At 44.6% G+C, this 21,991-nt stretch overlaps 1 protein-coding gene across 1 annotated transcript in view; it reads left to right on the top strand.

Moving 5' to 3' along the window:
• Nucleotides 1-9,834: 9,834 nt before the first annotated feature.
• doc2a (double C2-like domains, alpha) overlaps nucleotides 9,835-21,991 on the top strand; it is a 65,597-nt gene continuing 53,440 nt past the window's right edge. Inside the window, exon 1 of the mRNA XM_084924981.1 lies at nucleotides 9,835-10,550. The gene's annotated coding sequence lies outside the window, so the exon portion shown is untranslated. The remainder of the gene's footprint in view (nucleotides 10,551-21,991) is intronic.

Below are 21,991 nucleotides of genomic sequence, written 5' to 3'. Positions count from 1 at the left end.
AACACCACAAATAAAAGAACAGATAAGAGGGAAACCAAGCAGAAACTTAGCAGAGCTGCATTTCTGCAGATGATCACTGAGGACTTTGAGTGTCTGTGCTGTTAACGGTAGATTGACTTTCAGAGGACGCGTCCGAGCTCGCCGGCCATCCGAGGCCCTCGTTTCGTTCAGGGCTGTAACTTTTCAGGCTGAAGAAGCGTTCCTGTTCTCCTCATCTGTGAAAAAACATCCTAAATATCTGCTGGAACCATTTAATCCCAGCTACGATCATTTATTTACATCTGATTTACACAGTTTAAGATTCAGTTTCATCTGCTGAAAAGTAAAATCAGTTTCTCTTCACAGCTTTTAATCTACTGCTGCTTCAAAATAATCAGGTTTAAACCTGTTTCCACTTCCAGTAATCGTGTCGTCTTCTCTGTATCTTATACGTCTATTTGTTTTCCTCGGATTCTTCTCATTTGCATTTTAATGATTTGCTGTTTTTTTAAAAAAGTGCTTTGAAATGTCTTCCTGTATAAAATGTGTTAAATGATCTCGCCGTGGCCTGCAGTGGTAACAGATGACCGCAGCAAAGGCCTGAGCGTCTGGGTCACGTCAGTTTTAACTTCAGTTGTGAATATCTGACACTGTAATATAAATATTTGTTAAAGAAAAGGAAAAGCATCATAAAGAGGAAACAGAGGTTATTCTGACTAAAATGTTCCCGCCCTGAGATTGGAGCAGCAGTCGATGTGAGTCTGCAGTTAATCTCGTCCACAGTGCAGCCTGCAGGTCTTTACAGAAGTCATTATGGCTGCTAATAATAAGATGTTATGAAATGTTAAGTTCACCGCGCAGCGACTCCCCACGAAAGCAGTGAGCTGACTTTGGTCTTAGTGGAACGCGACGATCCCCGAACATCGAACGCTCACAAACACACACTGACACCCGCTGACTCGTGCATAATGACGATGATTAGAGCACGAGAGGAAAAAAGCTCCGCTTGAAGGTTTGCAAAAATAAAAACGCAAAAAACGCATAAACTCTTTTTCGTGTGCCAAACACTCGGCGTCGTCAGTGCTAGAAAATTAGACTTTAACTGTTTGAAAGATGAATTTAAACTCAAAGGATGTTCATGCGTGTGTTTGTTGTGGTCCCGCCTTCAGAGAGAAGCGTTCTCAGCTCCAGATCGTTTACTCTGGTCTGAATCCTTTGAGTTTGTCAGTTTTTACTTGTGGTTTAGTTTCTTGTCCACAAAGAAAGCTCAAAGCTAACTGCGAGTGAACCACGATGCAGCACTGCAAACACTCAGTGGGCTGAGGTCACACAGACTGAGCGTATGGGGTTAAATGTCCAGAAGACAGTGGAGATTATTGTGGACTTCAGGAAGCACACAGCCCCACTCCCCCCCATCATCCTGACTGACACCCTCGTCACCTCTGTGGACTCATTCCGCTTCCTGGGTACCACCATCACCCAGGACCTGAAGTGGGAGCCCACCATCACCTCCGTCATAAAGAAAGCCCAGCAGAGGATGTACTTCCTGAGGCAGCTGAAGAAATTCAACCTGCCAACACGGACGATGATGCAATTCTACACCGCAATCATCGAGTCCATCCTCACCTCCTCCATCACCGTGTGGTATGCTGGAGCCACTATCAGGGACAAACAGAGACTGCAGCGTGTTGTGCTGAGAAGGTGATTGGCTGCAGACTCCCATCTCTGCAGGACCTGTACACCTCCAGGACACTGGGGCGTGCAGCTCGGATCACAGCTGACCCTTCTCACCCTGGACACAGTCTGTTTGACCTGCTCCCCTCAGGCAGGAGGCTCCGGTCCATTCAGACCAGAACCGCCATAAGAACAGTTTCTTCCCCTCTGCTGTTGGACTCAAGAACAATAACCATATGACTGTTCCCACCACTAACACATGACGCTACACTGTGTTCACTGCATCATTCCATGTTTGGTACTGATCACCACCTGCATTCATGTATATATCATGTATATATCTATCTACTTAGCACTTTTAATTCTTATTTTTATTTTTATGTTTATTTAAGCGTTATCTGACAGCATGTTTGCACTAAGTACCGCAGCAATTTCCTAATGTTGTAAACCTGCTCAACATTTGGCAATAAAACCCTTTTTGATTCTGATTCTGATTCTGATTCTGATTCTGATTCTGAAAGCGTGCGCTCATATGGTTGCTGGTGTTTCTCTGCAGGACTGTTTCAAGTTTACAAGCATCGGGAGATTTGGGGTGTTGACACAAACATTGAGAGTACTGACACAGGTATTGGTGTTGAATCGATACTACCACGATGGGAACGATGTTTTAGTTTCACTGTGTTGCTCATCAGAAAGAAGCTCCTCCCCCTGACTGCAGGTAGGCTGCAGCGAGTGACAGCGAGCAGCTTCACATGGAGATATTTGATGGCGTACATGAAGCAAAACTCGACTGTGACAAGACTCAGACCTGCAGCTCAGAGGTCAGAGGTCACAGGCAGTTCTTTCAGAGAGGTAAAGAATCTCCAGGTAACTGATGACGATAACAGCGATGCTTCAGTAAATGTTATCGGTCATCATGCTGGTTCTTCAGCAGACTATATTCACACAGTCCAATAATACATTCAGCCCTCTGACACCAGTGTGTCGTTTTATTAGAGCTGGAATCCTAACCTGAAGCTCCATCTATGAAAGTGTGTGAAAATAAAACCCTTCTGTGTTAACTGTCAGGTCCATTTTTATTTGAAGAGCAGAAGCTGACCCACACGTCTCTCATTCAGGACTCCAGTAGGTTCAAAACACGTGTAAACCTGTGAACGGTGTATTTGTAACAGTGAAGAACAGCAATCACATCATTTAGTGATCATTAACATGTATGCAGATTTAGTATACTGATGGTCATTCACCTCAAATTATGACACGCTGCTCTCCCCTGCATAAGCTGCATTTATAAGTTAAAAATATTAGTGCTTGGTATCGGACTGTAATATCAGACACTCTTCCAGAGGTTTCCAGGAGTCGCTGGCCGGCCTCTACACCCGTGTGACGGAGGAAGCAGGTGCCTTGTTTGTTTGTTTGGTCGACAACATGGAGGATCCTCCTGCATCCCAGAATGCAAAGCATATCTGACTTCAGGAAGGTTCTTTGGTCGGGTCACCGCCTCACCATAAACAGTCACTGGGAACTGGACTGAGACCACTCCCCTCACAGCTGTGGTTGCCTCGAGTTACACGCCACATCTGCACAAATAAACTGCAGCGAGGGGGAAAGACTAAGCAGCGCACGTGTTAAACATCCCAATGCAAACACGTAAGAACTCAGACGAACCCCGATGTGGCTTCACTGAGGATTAAAGACGATTTTATACCTGCTGCGTTGTGCAAACAGCGCCGTTGGATGTCTAACATGCAAGCACTTGGTGACAGTGGGAAGGAAAAACAACAGGAAGAAACCTCCCGCAGGCTCAGGGAGGGGCGGGGCCATCTGCTGTGATTGGTTGGGGTGAGAGAAGGAAGACAGGATAAAGACATGCTGTGGAAGAGAGACAGAGGTTAATAACAGATATGATTCAGTGCAGAGAGGTCTGTTAACACACAGTGAGTGAAGACGAAAAACTCAATGCATCATGGGAATCCCCGGCAGCCTACGTCTATTGCAGCATAACTAAGGGAGGATTCAGGGTCACCTGGTCCAGCCCTAACTATATGCTTTAGCAAAAAGGAAAGTTTGAAGCCTAATCTTAAAAGTAGAGATAGTGTCTGTCTCCTGAATCCAAACTGGAAGCTGGTTCCACAGAAGAGGGGCCTGAAAACTGAAGGCTCTGCCTCCCATTCTACTTTTAAATACTCTAGAAACAACAAGTAGGCCTGCAGAGCGAGAGCGAAGTGCTCTAATAGGGTGATATGGTACTACAAGGTCATTAACAGATGCTTTGTTGTCATCACACTCTGAGGTGTCCAGTATGTAAACTGCTCTCTCAGCTGTTACAGACGGTGTTTACACATCAGCACATGGAGGCGAGCAGCGGAGAGGACTGGTGTTAGCGGCCTCGTCGTCGTTAATAATGATGATTTCCGAGCTTAAATCACCACATTAGCTGAAAACCTGATTAAATCCAGGCGGAGCGCAGGGCAAGAATCAGGGGAACATATTAAAAAAATGACAAAGTGAAGGTGATAAGCAGCAGCTGCGACTCCGTGCACTATATCTCCAACTAACCAAATCCCGTGGCGTGGAGCTCATTTACATGCGATGGTGTTAAAAACTCGTAAATTCATCCATGAATGAAGCGTCGAGACGTGAAGGAAAGATTGGAAACTCTGAATCTAATCACATGGTTGCTGATGTTGGACGCGGCTGTTTAACTGGGATTTGTTGCCTAGTCTCTGCAGACTATTAAAGAAATCAATCTGCACGTGGACACCGACGAGGTCATGACTGAATCGGGGAGATACGACCCTGTGTGAGCAGATAATAAATAAAACACGACGAGGGCGCTTTTCCTCCATTGTTTCTCTGTTAGAAGCTTTAGGCGTCAGAATGAAATGCAGTCCTCCTAATAATAAAAAAGGAATCTGATAATTCACGCTGTCCAGCAGCGGAGACCCTCTGAGGGCCACGGCGAGTCGACAAAGAGCAGCAAAGCAGAGGCGACAGGAAATCCAGCCGAACACGAGCGACGTAATGAGGCTCGGAGGGAGCGGGCGCTCATCAAAGAGTTTAAGGCTCGTGGGCTCGCGACCCGGCACGCGGGCAGGAGGACGTAAACACTGGGGAGCGTTACAAATGATCCTGCTCGTCTCTGTACAGCCGCGAGCTTCAGCTGAAGCACGAGCACAAACTGAAGTGGGTAAATTAACGGTTCATTAGCTCATCGGGACCTTTTCAACGAGCAAAGATTAAACAGCAGGAGAAAAAATCCTTCTGTGTTTCGTCTCATCCTCTCGTGTCAGTGTAGCTGAGCTGTCTCACTTCCTCTTTTATGTGTTTTGGTTTAGTTTGACTTCCTCGCCTGTGTCACCATCTTTATCTCCACCTGTGTTTTGTTAGCCCGTTGTGTTGTTTCTGATTATAGCGCCGTCTTCCTTCCCGTCTCAGCGTCGTTCACACTGTTTCCACTTTGAGTTAACTCGGCCTTTCTCTGAATCTTGCATTAGGGTCCACAGTAGACGACACACGTGACTCTACATCAACACAAAGTGATCCCTATGAGTGTCACCTACTCCAATCACAGACATTATCAGCTGATGATGATACAAATATATAAAAAACATACAATTAATTAAATTAACAATGAAATGCAAAGCTGCAGGAAATCTAGTGGTTTAGCAGCAAAACATTTTAAATCCACCGAATGATTTTCTGGCTCAGAGCTGCTTTTTATTCTTTAAACTGACAACAACCAAAAGACACAAAAGGAGCACAAAAAATCAGATAAAAGAATAAAAACAACGACAAAGTAAGAAGTACAGCTCGACTCCACAGAGGAGCCGGCTGAAGCCGAGCCTGTGCTCATCGGAGAAATTCATTCTCAATCAGTGAGTTTCTGTTTCTGCTAAAATAAAGGCTGATGTACGAGCAGACCTTTGTTCTCTGGAGAAGCTCTGCTCTACAAAAAACACACACCGAGTGTCAAAACACACCCTCACGGTGCCAAATAAAACCTGACGGCATTAGTTTCTGTCACCATGTGACACAAACTGCAACCAAAACTTCCCACTCAAAGCAACATTTGGCAGCAGGCACATGAAACCCTCTCAGAGCGTACATCAGCTCTGGTGCCAGCAAAGGCTTGATGAGCTTTATGAAACAATAACAGGACACTTCTGGGCACTTTTAATCTCCCCTCTCCCAGATGATGTTCAACGTGTTGGTTACTGCCTCAGCAGACAGGAGCACACAGATGGAGTCTGAAATGGAAATGCAGTGTAAGGAACCTCTGACTCAGTGACATTCAAGTGTTTTTCACCAGTCTGTCACTAATGGCTCAAAGAAATGATGTTCCTACACCACCGAGCTGCTTCGTCAGGTAGAGACGCAGAAAAAGCAGGGAGGAAATGTTCTGAATGAAGCTTCACCGTTCAGAACGACATAGGGAGGAGGCTGGGGTGGAGGATGGGTGGACAAAACACATGAACTACACACCAGAGACTGCACTTCCTTCACCCATCTGAGCTGTAGGCAGCTAAAGATGGCGTTAAAGCTGAACGTCACCGTCCCCAAAAACTGCGACACAGAACAGACAAAAACAAAAACTGAGCTGCAAGCGGCTCTGCAGCCCTCCCTCCCCCGGAGGACTACGGGACTACGAGCTGTGTCGAAGGAAAGTGGATCACTTTTTGCCTGGCGAAATCACCATGGTAACTGATGATGAATATATAACCTGGTCTGGAGCAGGTGATGTTCAGAGTTTTGATTTAAAATCAGCTGCAGAGCTGAATAAATCCACTGAATGAAGCACAGACAGCGTTACGAGAATGTTCATGTTTTAACACCACCAGTACCTGTTCAACCAGTCGCCTCCATTTCACCCTGATCTGAAAGGTTGGAGGGTGAAGGTGGTGTGATACCTGCTGGAGGCTGCAGAGCTGCTGAGGCAAACAAAGACACATTAGGAACAGTGACCGAACTTCAGCAACGAGAACATCTGAGACGATCCGTCCCTCACGGATGAGCTGCTGCGGGTTTTCTCGCGGCCCCGCGTTCGGAAGCCAAACATCCCCGATGGTGTGATGAGGATCTCAGTGGACGTTTGTTTTCTGTCATCACTGCAGATGCTGTCGGCACCGTGAGGAACTTCTAACTGAAGTTTTCACCCAGAGGTGAAACCGAATCAAAAGGTTTATAGTTTTACTTTCAGCTTTTTTAACAAATCAAAGTCTTCAGGGTGATTATCAACAAAGACATTAGTGTGAATTAATTAAGGCATGAATAACAAATGCTGTCACACAGAGCCTTAATTTAGGGGCTTACCAGGCGGCTGTGGATGATGGATATGAGCTAAGGGAGCAAAGTTTCAGCCAGTATCTTCTGCTGAGGGGGGTTGAAGTGTGGACCCACGCGGTGAAGCATTCAAAGACAGTCGATGCTGAGCAGTCACTCAGACGTGAGCTGAATCTCCAACAAACCGAGTGAGATTCAGGCGAGAAGATGAACCGACACAAAGCAGGATAAAGGCTCCACATGACAACAGGATCACAACACACAACCCGAGTGAATTCAGACTCTGGGTATTGCCTCATGTCTTCAGGGCCATCGGGGTTAATAACACTCAATCTGCATAATACACAACAATCCAGCAGCACCGCATGTCTCTAAGGCAGAGATCGGCACACACGAGCAGGCCGGTTAACATTTTCAATTACCTGAATCATTATCATCGGTAATTAACGGCATTGTTGGCCAGGAGAATGACTGAAGGAGAGAGGAGAAAAAGTAGAACAGGGTGAGGAAGTTTATTATACAGTGTGACCAGGTTTCTGACTATAGGCACGTCTGTCAGAGGGCGGCTGGACGTGGCCCGACGATCAAATATTTAACAGCTCTTATAGCGGACATCCTTCGTCCTGCAGGGCAGACGTTCAGAGGACAGACCTGCTGGAAGAAGCTAAATGAATCCTGCCCTGCTCTTCTTTCTCTCTGAGGTTTCCAACATTAAATCTACTTTAAAAAACTACACGACATCCACGAGACTGCAGATGTATAAAATATGGAGGCAGAGCTTTTTACAGGTTCTCATTCCTTCCACCAGAATTAAGATGATGAGAAGCAGCCAGGTGCTAATAATGAAATGCACCTGATTGGCTGATCATCATCAGTGTGAGCGTTAAGAGCGACACAGTCTTCCCAGGAGTGGAAGTCGCAGCAACTTCAGCCCAAGCAAAAACCCAGGAGCTCCATCTGAGACTCCACAGGCCTCAGTCAAAGGTTAAAGTTCATGACACCACATTTAGAAACAGCCTGAACAAGTACAGCTGCAGGAGGAAACGTCCTCAACATGGTGCCAAAGTTGAACTTTGCAAAGCTGCATCTGAACAAAACAAAGACTTCTGGAACAGACGAGGCTGAAGCGGACATGTTTGTCTGTAACACACAAAGTGAAGAGGAAGCCTCAGACCAGCTGGCAGCATAGTGGTGGAGCGACGATGGTTTGGGCTCCTCGCGGTCACCGAGTGGACCGTGAACTCCTCTGAACACCAAAGTGCTGCGGTGGGATCTTCAGAGGCTGCTCGGGTTCATATTGTACCGTCGTTACTTTGCAGTATGAAGAATACGAGAATTAAAACAACTTAAAAAGCCTGCCACAAACGGAGTGTTCAGTCTGTGCATACACGGAGCTCATTATTAAAAACTTTATGTTTAATATCCACGTCTACAAGAGGAGCAGCACATATGTGACAGGAAGTGAGGAAAAGCAGAAGACGTTTACTTCAAGTTTTGGATTTTCAAAGTTTTCTTTGGATCAAAGTCCAGGAAACAGACGAGAAAGTAAACAAGGAAGCAAAAGCTCTTTAATTACCACATGTTCACCCTCTGCTGTCTCAGCAAACAGCTTCTTTCTGCACACATTTCTAAATTTCATCATCATAAAACCCCTGCAGCTCTCAACCCTGAATGCTTTTTAGAAAAGACATTGTTGTTGCAGCTTTTGCAGTGCAAAATTTTTTGTGTAGCTCTGAAGGAAAAGACATAAAATCACACAAAATCACAACAGTCCCCTCAAGGTGCTTTACAATGTAAGGTAAAGACCTTAGAGTAATACAGAGAAAACCCAACAATCATATGACCACCTATGAGCAAGCACTTGGCGACAGTGGGAAGGAAAAACTCCCTTTTAACAGGAAGAAACCTGCGACCGGGTGGGGGGAGGAAGACGGGACAAAGACATGCTGTGGAAGAGATGAATAATAACTCAAGATTAAATGCAGAGAGGTGAATAAACACATAACACAGGAGCAAAAAGCGTGTCAGCTTTCTGAGGACAGCTTCAAGAAAAAGGGTGGGGCTAAAAGGGAGTGTGATTCATGTTGTTCTTGTGGGCGTGGCCACTCACTTCACTAGTCTGCTCTTCTACTTTTTCTAATTATTCACACGCACGCTGTTGCTCATTGGGTCAACGCTGACCAGAGCTGCTGACTCCACCTTACCCCAGCAGATGGCCCCGCCCCTCCCTGAGCCTGGTTCTGCTGGAGGTTTCTTCCTGTTAAAAGGGAGTTTTTCCTTCCCACTGTCGCCAAAGTGCTTACTCATAGTTGGGTCATGTGAATGTCGGGGTTTTCTGGATTATTGTGATTACTGTAGGACTTTACAGTATAAAGCACCTTGAAGCGACTGCTGTTCTGATTTGCTGCTATATAAATAAAACTTGGAAGTCATTAGTATTAATTAGTTAGCAGATTTAAAGTTCTTTCCTTTTGTGCAGTTGTAATAATAATTCAACTGCCCTACCTGCCCAGACTCCCCAACGCTCTCCACCTAATCCTCCACCCTGCTCACCTCCTCAAACCTCTGCCAGCCTCCAGAGCATCATCTCCATCTACCCACAGAGTTCAGTCGTTTCACTCAGTGTACTCATTACCGCCTCTTAAAAGGAAACTGTTCCATCTGGGCTCTTAAAAACAAGAACCAAGAACATCAGCAGCGGGAGCAGCTGTGGTACCTGCCCTCATTTTACCCTTGAAGTGGACTGCAGGGTTTCCTGTCATGTTGCACTTGAGACCAGAGGTGGAGAAGGAGAGAGGTGTGCATGAAACGTGAGAAATAATCACAGGGTTTCCTTGTCCATTTTGGCATGCATGGACGGAGAGAGAAAGACTCAGTGTGTGGGTGGATGAGATGCAGAGAGAAGAAGAAGAAGAGGAGGAGGAGGGATGGAGAGTGGCACATTCTCTCTCTCTCTTTTTAACAAGGGGTTCCTCTACCCCAGGGACACCTATCTGTGACCACAGGAGCGAGGAAGAGGAGGAACAAAGGGCCGAGGAGGTGGTGGGACGAGAAGGGTCGGGAGGAGGAGGAGGCCACATGTTCTACACCCTTTCCTGCAAGGGAGGAGGAAAAAAAATGCTATGTGTGATTGTATATGTGTGCTGGATGCACAAATGTATCATTAGGCATCATTAACCACAAATTATACAGAGAGAGAAAGACAGATGCTGCTGTTGGCACATTTTTCTGCTCCCTGCAATCTGCAGCCCTGGGAAGGAAAAGGAAGGGGAGAAAGAGGGGAGGGAGGGGGAGTTAATCTAATACATGTGTAGTGTGATTAAAGGAAGAGCTTCATCGCCGGTGACATTTCAGATGGATGTGAAGCCCGGCGAAAGGATATTAAACACACTTAAATACCGCACTGAAAACAGAGGCAGTGAGGAGGGGGTGGGGTGGGGGGCAGAAAGAGTTAAAAGTCCGAATCTATGAGAAGGAGCTCTCTCTCTCTCTCTCCTCCCTCCTACCTCTCTCGACCGCTCGGCTACTCGCTCCTCTCTCACCACCTGTTAGTGCGGACCCCTCATGCACTGACATCCACTTGTTTGTGCAGGAATCTCCTCCACTCACCATCAAAGGTACGAACATTTACTCTTTATTCTGCCTTAATGCTGCTGCGTGTCTCCTTCTTCTTTTATTGGGGGGGGGGATTATTCACTTCTCAGAAGCTTTTATTCCCGTTTATTCCAGTCTCCGCCTCCTCCTCAGTATCCCTCCATCCTCTCGTCTCTCAACAAAATTCTGTGTTTCTGCAAGTGGTGCAAAGTACATTTACTCTGATGCAGCGAGGTTTGCATGACGCGCTGTGCTGTTTTATTGCACTTTAATGCTTTAATTACAGTTTGGAGGTATTTTAGTAGCCATGGTTAATTTTTGAGTTTGAGAAAAAAATAAAACACTAACCACAGATGGTCTGTTTATTGATCATGTAGCTAAAAATTCACATTTTAAATCAGATTTAAATGTTGTTATCATCTTATTTTGGTGATGTGTGAGCTATGGAGGACTGAAAATGCAACAATATTATTAATATTGAGACAAAAAAATAAAAGAGAGGATAGAAGGAAATAATGTTGAAATATATGCGCACACAAGTCAGTTAATAAAGTGTGAAATCATTCATAGTTTGGCTTCCTCACAGAAATATTTACTGTCAAAATGACCTCTCATTCAGTTTCCTCCGTATACAACTGTAAGAATGAATTTGTTTAATTATTTCTGTAATAATTTACATTATTTGTTAATAATGACTCGTACATTATTGATACACGAGTACGGGACACGGTGTGAAGAGGGAAACAATTTGGGAAATAAATATTTACATTAATATATGTATAAATAAAATAAAATATTAAATGGGAGAGCAAAAATATGAACAAAAAGCGAAAACATACTAAAGCAAGTGATTAGTGATATGGTGTTTATTTATTTATTTTTTTTACTTATTCAGCTGGTTTCGACCTCCATACAAGACGAATCAGCTGTTTGAATTGTATTAAGGTTTACAGTTTGCATTATTAGGGGCGTGGCCTCTTTGACTGACAGGTGGATGGTGACACAGGCGGCTGTAGCTGCTAGCTGTCTGCTAGCTTCACCTGAGCTGGACCTCTGGACCATGTTTGTGCTGTTGGAGCGTTTTGGAGCATCTGACCAATAATATGGCTGCTGTGAGGTCACTATAGCAACAGACCGTGCAACGAGGCTGAGCTCCAGGTTTGATTAAATTCTGGGATTTTATTTGGATGTTAATCTGAATAAAGCCCAGAGACCAAACTGTGGCATCGCTGTGGTTAAGTTTTGTCTGTTGTTTGGATCTTTGTGCAGTTTAGTACGTCATGCATGTGTTGCATGCTGTGAATTATGATGATTTAAAACATTTATCTCAATAACTTTGCTCTGGTGGAAAAGTCGTCGTGAAATAAAGACAGAAAGAAGTAAGCACACATGATGACTCTGGAAATGATTCTGTATCATGTTCGTCACTGACTGACACCGTCTAGTTTAGACGCGATTGAAGCTGCGATGGTACCTCAGCTACTTTAAGCTGAAATCAATTTGCAAGTAGAAGAAAGTCTCCACAGGTTGCCTAGCCTGAAGAACATCTGTTCTCTCTGCAGAACTTTATTCCTTTGACCTCACTGTTCATTGACGAAACTTGGATAGCAGTACTGCAAAAGCACCAACACAGAGCTGCAGCACAAAAGTGGCATCAGGACCTTGGACTCATATTTAATCCTGTCCATGCTGATGCTTTCAGCTGCTGGACTTTTGGTCTGCTAAGGTCCGCTTCAAGCTTCTGATCCAGTGAAGAGACGAACGCGATGAGACTCTAACCAAACCTGAACTGAACAGGAAACCAGGAGAATCAGATTTCCTTCCTCTTCCTGTCTCGAAGTAAGAGCGGAGCTCGTCTGTTGTTATCCTGCGATGGTTAAAATGACATTAAGTGGAGGACTGGCACCACCCACTATTCAAAGAATGGATGAAAGTATGACGGAGGCCCTGTCACTTTTTTTTATTGAAATTACATGTTATATTATTTTAATAGTGAGCACCATGACAAAATAATGTGAGTTTACAGGCTTAAAGAGCAGAGCAAATTCCAGATGATGGGGATAAATAAGGAATGACTGACAGGTTGGAGACATCCTGATTGGCTCTGGTGAGGTCATGGCTGTTGTGCCATTTCTGGAGCAAGGACAGAAGAGGGATGGGTAAGAGGTGGTTAACGTAGGAGGGTGACCTGATGACGGGAGTTCTGGGTGGGCAGGTGGTTACAGGAGTCGTTGAGGTGGTCCTGCTCCTCGACCTCAGGTTTCAGGAAAAGGAAAAATCAACTGTAACATCAGCCACGCGACCTCTGCAGGGTTAAGGTTGGTTTTTGTTTCAGCCAAACTGATGCGTCACTAAATGATGTGTCCTTTAAACATTTCTGTCTGAGTCAGGCTCAATTAATCCCAACATCAATCTTCCACTGACCTGGACAGAGACATGAACTCCAATGGTTCAACTTATAACTTAATCAAAAGTTTATTTTTTATTGCGAGGTTATTGAGGAGCACTGAAAGCAACACGTTGGTAGATTTAACCTCCTAACTTCCAAACAGGTTTACCCTTAGCTTCAGGTTCATATCCACCCATTTATTTATTTTAATCCATTTAGCACCAAGTGGGAAATCTTAAACAGAAGTGAAGCCGAAGAACAAGAAAGAGATCTGATATGAACGTGTTCAGCATGAGGCTAAAACGCAACTTTAACCTTCCACCGTTTCTGCTGACCCGATGGAAGTGCAGTGCATTAACCACACTGTTGGGGCCAGAGTTCCTGTGTATAATGTAGCTACAAATAATCACTAATGCTGCCACAAAAACATATAAAATGAGCAGAAAATAAGATTTTATGCCTAAAAGATAAAAACAGCAGTATAGTGTACTGTGTGAGTGTGCTGTAGTTTGCTCACCACATTAATGGCATTTAGAATAAAGAACCTCGTGGATGGTTCTCCTTGTCGGGGCTGATCTATAGAGCGACGCGTGCAGTCATTAATGATTCACGGGACCTTCCTGTATACAGCTGTGCTGTAAAGGTCATCCACTGGCTTTGTTCTACAGGGAAAAACGGGAACTTCATGCTTCACCGTGTTTCTGTCGTACATTCCAGCCAGATTTCTTTATTCAGTTGTTCAGCTGCACAAACCGCCCCTCAGCAGGTTTCTGGATGTTAGCCAATCAGAGGAAAGTAGGCTTTTAGGGAAGGAGGTTCTTAAAGAGACAGGACCGAGCAGCACCTCGCGCGACTGCTGCTGATCTGCTGTGGCGCCATTTGGTCCCAAAGAAAACAGGCCAATTAAAATCAGCAGTTAAAACATCAAAGGAAGCTGCACCACCCTCCAACAGATGGGTGGATGCTACCAAGCCAGCGAATGTCCCAAATCTAATACTCGGCCCAGCCAGCTAATTTCATCTTAATTACTTAAAGAGGACAAAGATAAGTCTGATAATTATTAATGTGACAGACCTCGAACATGATGAAAACGAACTGGAAGCTTCTGCAGCGTCACACAGATGAACAATGAGATCAGAGACTGCGCGCTCATGGTCGTGCACACCTGCACACCGACCACCCGGCCTCGCTCAGCTTTTAATAAAGTTCAGTACAGTTTTTTTTTATATAGCAACCAATCACAGCAGCAGTTATAATGTGAACACAGAGAGACCCCAGCAATAGGCTGAGCCTCTATGACCAAGCAGTTGGTGACAGTGGGAAGGAAAAACTTCCGTTTAACAGGAAGAAACACCCGTCAGAACCAGGCTCAGGGAGGGGCCGTGTGAGGAAGACAGGACCGATGACACACAAGCTTCAGTGTGATGACGATGTGTTTGCTTCTGAGGCGAGCGAGCTGTGGTGTGTTCGTTAAACTCATTAAAATAATTACAACCTCTCCGCTGACTCCAACCAAACAACCACAACCGAAAAAACAAATGTCCAAATCCGTGTTTTTGGATCACGCTGCCTCCTGCTTCTGACTGCGTGTCGCTTTGTGATGGATGCTATGCTAATGTGTTGTTGCTCCCCCCCTTCCTCCTTTTTCTGTGCCAAAGCAGCTTCCTCACATCAGCCAGTAACATCAGGCCTGGGTATTGATTTGCATGCAGCTGGTTATGAATTTTGCCTCCAGCCATTATGAATGGCTGGAGGATTTCAAATCCCAGAGAGGAACAGAGATTTTTTTTGGCAGAACAACTGAATTATATTAGGTTTCCTCGTCTCTCCTCTCTGCAGCGCACGAGCTGATGCTCAGTTTAGGAAGAGAGGAAGCTGTGAGACAGAGAGAGAGTTATAATGAAAACCCTGCAATAATAATCAAATAATCATGAGTAATTAATGAAGTTATGGAGGAGCAGCGGGTGGTTCCTGTGTGTTTATGCTTATTCCAAATTTCAGATCTTTTGTCCCTACATTGACTTTGCATGAGTCACAGTTCAAAGTAATCCTCATGTCTGATGCTAATAAAAAACTCTTTGCACCATTAGGGGCGTGGCCTCCTTGGTGAAGGGGTGTATTGTGAAAACAGCTGATCTGTGACGTCATCATTAACAGAAAACTCCAGTGCATGACTGAATTAACGATGAACTTAATTATTGTCGTGCAGTTTGGTTTGAAACTGCAAGGAGCTGAAAAGTGACAGAATCTGTCCAATCACAGCGGCGTGTGCGGCTGCAGCTCCCCTCACACCTGTCACTCAGCCATCAGGTGAGCGTATATGAGGTGACAGGACTCTCTGACCACCGAGTCGCCTCTGCACAGCGAGGCTGAGACTGTTAATGCGGAGAGGAACATGAAACGGTGACAGGGCGAGTAAAAACAAGCGGGGAGGGGAGAGCGTCTGCAGACTCCAGGGTGGGAACGAGACCGGCACGAGTGAGTGGCGGCAGGGAGAGGCGTTTTGTGTGTCTTCATTAAGACCCTCCCCTGTGTCGAAGTCTCACCAGTAATCCTGCTGTGACTGCATATCTAACACTGGACGGGCACCAGGTTTCACTTTCATGTGGGAGAATGTTTTGGCTGATAAACGCCACCTCCCCCTGAATTAAACATGACGGCCTGAGCGCCACAGACACTCGGGAAGCAAACACACGTGACAGAGTGGGAAGGGCCCGAAAATCAAAACAGGAAGATTTAAACCCAGGAGACGGCGTCTCAGATGTGTGACTTCTAATTTATAATTACATCCTCATTACATTTTGAAATTTTACACGATGCCTGGAGATCTCCTCAGTGGGACAAAGTGATTAGCACACGTTCAACAACAGCCTAATAAATTTGACTTCTCATTAAATTAAGTTCAAATTAAATTCAGTAAAGTTAAAATGTTGATGCTGAAATGCCTCAGTATCTCAAAGCTCACTGTTCTTCCCTGGAAAATTAGGTGAATGAAGATAAGATAAGATAAACCTTTATTAGTCCCACAAGTGGGAAATTTGCTTGGTCACGGCAGAAAGTGGACAGTACAAAGTTAAGAGCAGCAAAAATTAAGAAAAACAATAGAATATAATAAATTAAATAGAATAAAATAGCTGATTAGAATTGAGATTTTATCTAGAAAACTTAGTTTTCCCCGTTAATAAAGCGCTATAGCCCAAACATTAGCATCTAAGGCTGAAAAATGAAGCCCCAGCACCTGCAGTTCCCCTGATGTCCAGCTGAGGCAGCTGTGAGTCAGTCCCCATAGACTCCCATGTTAAATCCTTACAGCAGAAATAAACACGTTTACAGCCTGATACACAAACAGTTTGGTCTCTGTGGATCATGTCCCCTTCATAACACCTGTTTTTATAACTCACCTTTTTAAATTGTAGTAAGGATTAAAGTTTGCATTATTAGGGGAGTGGCCTCTGTGACTGACAGGTGGATGGTGACACAGGTGACTCTAGTTGCTAACTGTCTGCTAGCTTCACCTGAACTGCACCTCTGGACCGAACTGCACCTCTGGACCTGTTTGTGCTGTTTGAATCTAACCATTGGGTTGATTATGACCGTCTTTCATATACAGGTGTTTTGCTGGTTGTTAGGTGTAGCTAACGTGTAAATTCGTGAGCTCTGTGTGTGTTTTTGTTTTGGGAACTGAAGGAGCATCACAGACACTTGCAATGCTTTGTGACCCTGCTGTTTATGTCCTGTGTGTTGCTAATAGGACTGCACTACTTCTGCCTGAAAACAAGCTTCAAGCTTCCTGCAGGCCGAACACACAGAATGAGGATTTATTCTGTTAATTTTATTTGGAGCTCTTCTCTGAGGGCCGAACCAAGCAACACAGCAGAATCTCTCCTCAGATCTCTGAGTAAAACACAAAAACAAAACTGGGGCATTCTCCAAACTGCATCCAGCAGCAGGTCGTTAGCTCTTAATCTCTTACCCTGTCTGCTCCACTGGTTTAAGATAATATTTAAGAACAATAAGCAACATCATGTGCAGGACGCGTCCAATCCTAAATCTTTACTTTGATCGGCGCGTGCATGTACGATTTGAGGTTCTGCTCCGGCTTTGTTAAGGACGCCCTGCAGAGTTTCTAAGGAGGAGACACTTAAACAAGCATGATCTCCTTCCAATTACACAGCGTGTGACATCTCCCACTGCTTAAATGTCCTGTCGGACATCTGAGTCGTCCTCTCTCTTTATGATCACTTAACAAGAAAGAAGCCGCAGGTCCAAGCTCAGGCGTTAGATAACTGGAGCCAGCTGTTGAACATTTTGGGCTAATGACGAGGCCCCTGCCTCCTTTCACTCTGAGGTGGTCTCAGAGCAGAAGGTGAACTAGTCATTACAACACTGTGTGTGTTTGTGAACATGGCCTCTTCTCAGCCTGGTGAAAACTGAGCTTTAAAACCCCCCCGAACGGTTTCTACACTTCATCGAAACCTAAACGAGCAGTTTGCATCTCCTTACAGCTGCATCGTCCTCGCCGCCGCGCTCATTTAACAGCAGAAGTCTTCAGTGTGTGGACACGAATCTCAACATAACACCGCTAAGCTGAAAAACACGCGCTCGTTAAACAGAAAATAAGGAGCACGATTAAATGTTGTCACAAACTGAACAGTTCTGTTCTGCAGCCTCGGCTCTCAGAGGTTTCAGTCCGGTCGTCTCTGAGCCGCACTACATTCAGTTTACCTCAGTGCTGTCATCAGTGCACGAACGAAGGCTGAAACCGCCAATATTATTATTATAATATTATTAAAACTATTACATTTTTATTCAATCTGCTGTAATGTAATGTGAGTTCATAACTGCAGGGGTTATCCACCCTCACACTCTGATGCAGTTTGCAGACGGGATGAGAATCAGCATCCACATCTGAGGCCACAGCTCGCAGTCAGAAAAGGGTGGATGCTGACTCCATGTTGGTGCAACAAATGCAGAAGTCGGAGTCAGGCTTCAAGAGTCAGAGAGGGAGGCAGTGGGAGATTTACAGACTGAACAGCATCTGTCAAAAACTACAGAGAGAGTTTCCTAACTCGAGTCGCAGAACGAAGGCGGCAGAGCTCAGGCACAAATATCAAACTTTTAATGTCAAAGACCCGGCTGTAAGGTCCAAGAGGGCATAGACAGGGACAGGACTATTTATACACAGGGACGAACACAGGAGGGCAACGAGAAACAGCTGAACACAATCAAGATAACGAGGAGGAAGTGAAACTCAAAAACAGAGACGACCAGCTATCAAAGTAAAACAGGAAATGAATGAGGTGGCTGACAGAGAGAGAGGGCTGCTGGTTCCCGTGAGATGGATATCTAATAAACAAAGTAATGGATTACACACAGAGTACATAAATAGAGGGAATATAGTGTAATACAACCAAAAGCAATAATAATGCATTTCATGGCATATTGATTCATTAATTAATCTATTTTAATAATTTTATGCGTGGCCTTCCATATAAGCCAGTAATAGAAGGAAATACAAATGTAATATTTTGAATTTTAGTCTTTGTGGAGTAAATAAAGCAGAAAAACGAGCGACACTGGTGGAAGCAGTGACTTGCGTACTTTTATTTTGCCTGTTGTGTATTTTTCTGGTTAAATCGAGTCGGCTCTCCTGAGGGTGGAGCTGGTTTGGAGTTGCATATTTATTGGTGTTGTTTAGCGTCCCCAGAGTGTTCGAGCAGAGGCAGCACTCGCTGCTTTATGCTCCACATTTCTGGAAGAAACTCTGAGAAAGCTTTTCTGCTTCATCATGGCCTTTAGTTAAAAGACTTTACCTTGAATAAGCAATCTTAAGCATTTCTTATAATCAGCACTTCAAGGCATGAGTCATACGTGTGCTGCAGCTGAAAAGACTGAAAAATAAAATGTGTTTTTATATCATAGTCACAGGTAAATGTTAAAGTGAATCATCGTGTAATACCTCTGACACTGTTTACCTCGACCTGTGCGGTCACTCAGCGTCCACTCGAGCCTGCAGCGGCGATCTGCACTCCTCGGGTCTGGAGGGCTGTTGGCGCCACATTTGACCACCAAAATCACTCTGAAAGGTCAAAGCGTGAGGATTCAGCTCTTTCACTCAGGAGCAAGATGACTAACTGACTTTGTGTTCAGGCTTTGGAACATAAAGTCTAGAAGGTTTTATTATGAAATGTAATCAGACGTTTTAATCTGCACAGTAAATAAAGATATTTTAAATAGCACAGGATGCTGACGTCATCAGCGTACATTTCTAAAAATAATAACAGTGCATGTTGAATTCAGAGGGACTTTGCATTTATCTATGTGGTTTTTATTCAGCCTGCAGATAAAACAATGTTCGAAATGAAGCCGACGCCTGCAGTTCATCTGACGTCCACTAGGGGCTCCAGCAGACTCCTATGTTAAATGTTGCAGCAGAAATAAACACGTTTCCAGCCTGATGCACAATGTGACGTGGTTTCTGGCGTGTACAGGGATGTAAACGTGATGGCAGAGCCTTTGCTTATTTACAGCAGATCTCTGAACTGTTTTCTTGGACTCGTTTAGCTCATCTGTAGCTCAGTATTTCTCCTCGAGCTTCCTTCACACAAACTAAATGAAAGTTGCACAAACGTGAGCCTGACTCAAAGATCTGTTTAATCTGAAAGCAAAGCTGCTCTAAAGCAAACACATTGGGGCTGATGTGAGCCGTTCTGACTGCGGTTTGTTCTCATTGGTAACTCTGCTGAGGCCTCGCTCTGCAGTCTGAGCTGCGTTCAGGCGTCTCACCTGTCTCGCTGTTGCAGCAGGTGGAGATCTTCCCTCAGGGACTCGCTGATTAAATATTCTGGCTCGAGGCCCAAGAAGCTGTTTGACTTCCCCCTGCTGTTCATGCAACCTGCAGGCTGTGCGTGTGTGTGTTGTTAGCGAGCTAACTTTTCACTCTCGGGTCGTTCTGGTCGTGTGATTTACCCCCCGTTATGTCCACACCTCCTTACAGGACTGTGGTTGTTAAACTTCCTGTTTTCATCGGCCCATGTGTGTTGGTGTCCTGCTGCGACACCTTTTCTTTGTGCTTTCTATGAACCCGGGCTTCCCTCTTTTTCATGTGTCAGACACACACACTCCTCATTAAACACCTGCTGTCAGCTGCTGCAGCGGCGTGGAGCTGCTGTCAGGACTACGATGTGTCAAATAGAAGAAAAGGGTTTCCTTTAACACGGGGGATCGAACATGCTCGCCTCCTGACTGTTAGCTCTGAGCTTAAACAGCTGCACTGATCCTTTTCTGCAGCTTTAGTATGGGCTCAAAATGTGGTCATAAATATTTTGTACTTGTAAATCAGGATTTGTATGTGTAAAAAGAATTTGTGTGTGTGTAAAAAAGATTTGTGTGTGTAAAAAAGATTTGTGTGTGCGTAAAAAAGATTTGTGTGTGCGTAAAAAAGATTTGTGTGTGTAAAAAAGATTTGTGTGTGTGTAAAAAAGATTTGTGTGTGTGTAAAAAAGATTTGTGTGTGGACTTAGCCAAAAAAAACCCTGCAAGTTACAAGTACGAATTTTGACCCTATTGTTCTTCCTTTCATCTGATTGGTCAATGTCATGTCAATCACAAATGTAACAATCCAATCAGAGAACAGATGGGTTTGGCTGTTGGAGGGGCGCTTTTTTGAACTGCAGGTCCTTGAAGGGAATAAATGCCCTTTTACATGCCAACCCAGCGTTTTCCTTCATCACCACGAAGGAAAACAGTCTGTGGTCGTCCGAGTTTGGTGATTTTTGTGTCACAGGACTACGTGTTTAATACAGGGACTTCCACAGCCTTTTCAACAGCCTGCGGACCGCGGGGGGGGGGCAGTGTTTTGGAAATGACAGTCTTCATTACAAAGCTTTCTTCGTTATGAATTAGCATACATGTTTTTATTGAACATTTGAAGAACCAGCAAAAAAAACAGAAACTCTTGTAGAGGACATAAAGTCAGAGATAGAAAAGACAAGGAGCAGGTGCATCTAGTACAGGTAGAGCTGCTGCAAAAACCCACAGAGCTCAGCAGCCAGCGCAACAAATTCTGGATCCTTGGCTTTTAGTTAGCAGTTAGCATTAGCAGCACATGCTGCGTCTGATGTGAAAGGACTTTTATGCTGCGCACTGTGACTCACAGCCATGGTCCCGGGTCAGCCCTGACTTTGTGTTAAACTAATCCTAAAGTAATAATGATATTTCTAACCACTGATATACCACAACTTTATCCTTTCAACAGCTGCTGAAAGTTAGGGGACCTAGCTGCTATCGGATATTTATATAGAGATTGCCCTTCAAGGACCTGCAGTTCAAAAAAGCGCCCCTCCGACAGCCAAACCCATCTGTTCTCTGATTGGATTGTTTAATTTGTGATTGACATGACATTGACCAATCAGCTTAAAGGAAGAAAAATAGGGTCAAAATTCGTACTTGTAACTTGCAGGGGTTTTTTTTGGCTAAGTCCACACACAAATCTTTTTTACACACACAAATCTTTTTTACGCACACACAAATTTTTTTTACACATACAAATCTTTTTTACAAGTACAAAACCAATTTACAAGTACAAAATATTTATGACCACATTTTGAGCCCATAGCTTTAGACAATAACTCCCTCGAGCACAGCCGAGCTGATGATGAACGCAGCAGCAGGTGTCCGTCCACACAGGTGTTTCTGTTTGTGTCGCTGAGGTCCAACACTCTGCTGTTGATGAAGGAGCTCACGGTCCACTCAGTGACCCCGAGGTACCCAAACCATCATCCCTCCAGCGCCGCGCTCACAGCTGCTCTGAGGTCTTATGAGTTTGGTTTTGTGCTTCATGGACAGACTTTCCATACTTGCTCAGTCTGTTTCTAACTGTGCTGCTACGTTTAACCTTTAACCTTTGACTGGGGCCTGTGGAGTCTGAGATGGAGCTCCTGGGTTTTTACTCAGGCTGAATTTGCTGGGACGTCCACTCCTGGGACGACTGTGTCGCTGTTAACACACCTGAACGCTCCAGACCTGCAAACATCAGAAACCTCAGCTCTACAGATGTGCTCACACTGATGATGA

The sequence above is a fragment of the Perissodus microlepis genome, chromosome 4 (genome assembly GCF_051167445.1).
Source record: "Perissodus microlepis isolate ML-2025 ecotype Zambia chromosome 4, ASM5116744v1, whole genome shotgun sequence".
In the NCBI taxonomy this organism is placed as follows: Eukaryota; Metazoa; Chordata; class Actinopteri; order Cichliformes; family Cichlidae; genus Perissodus; species Perissodus microlepis.
This window is presented reverse-complemented; position numbering and strand designations above follow the sequence as displayed.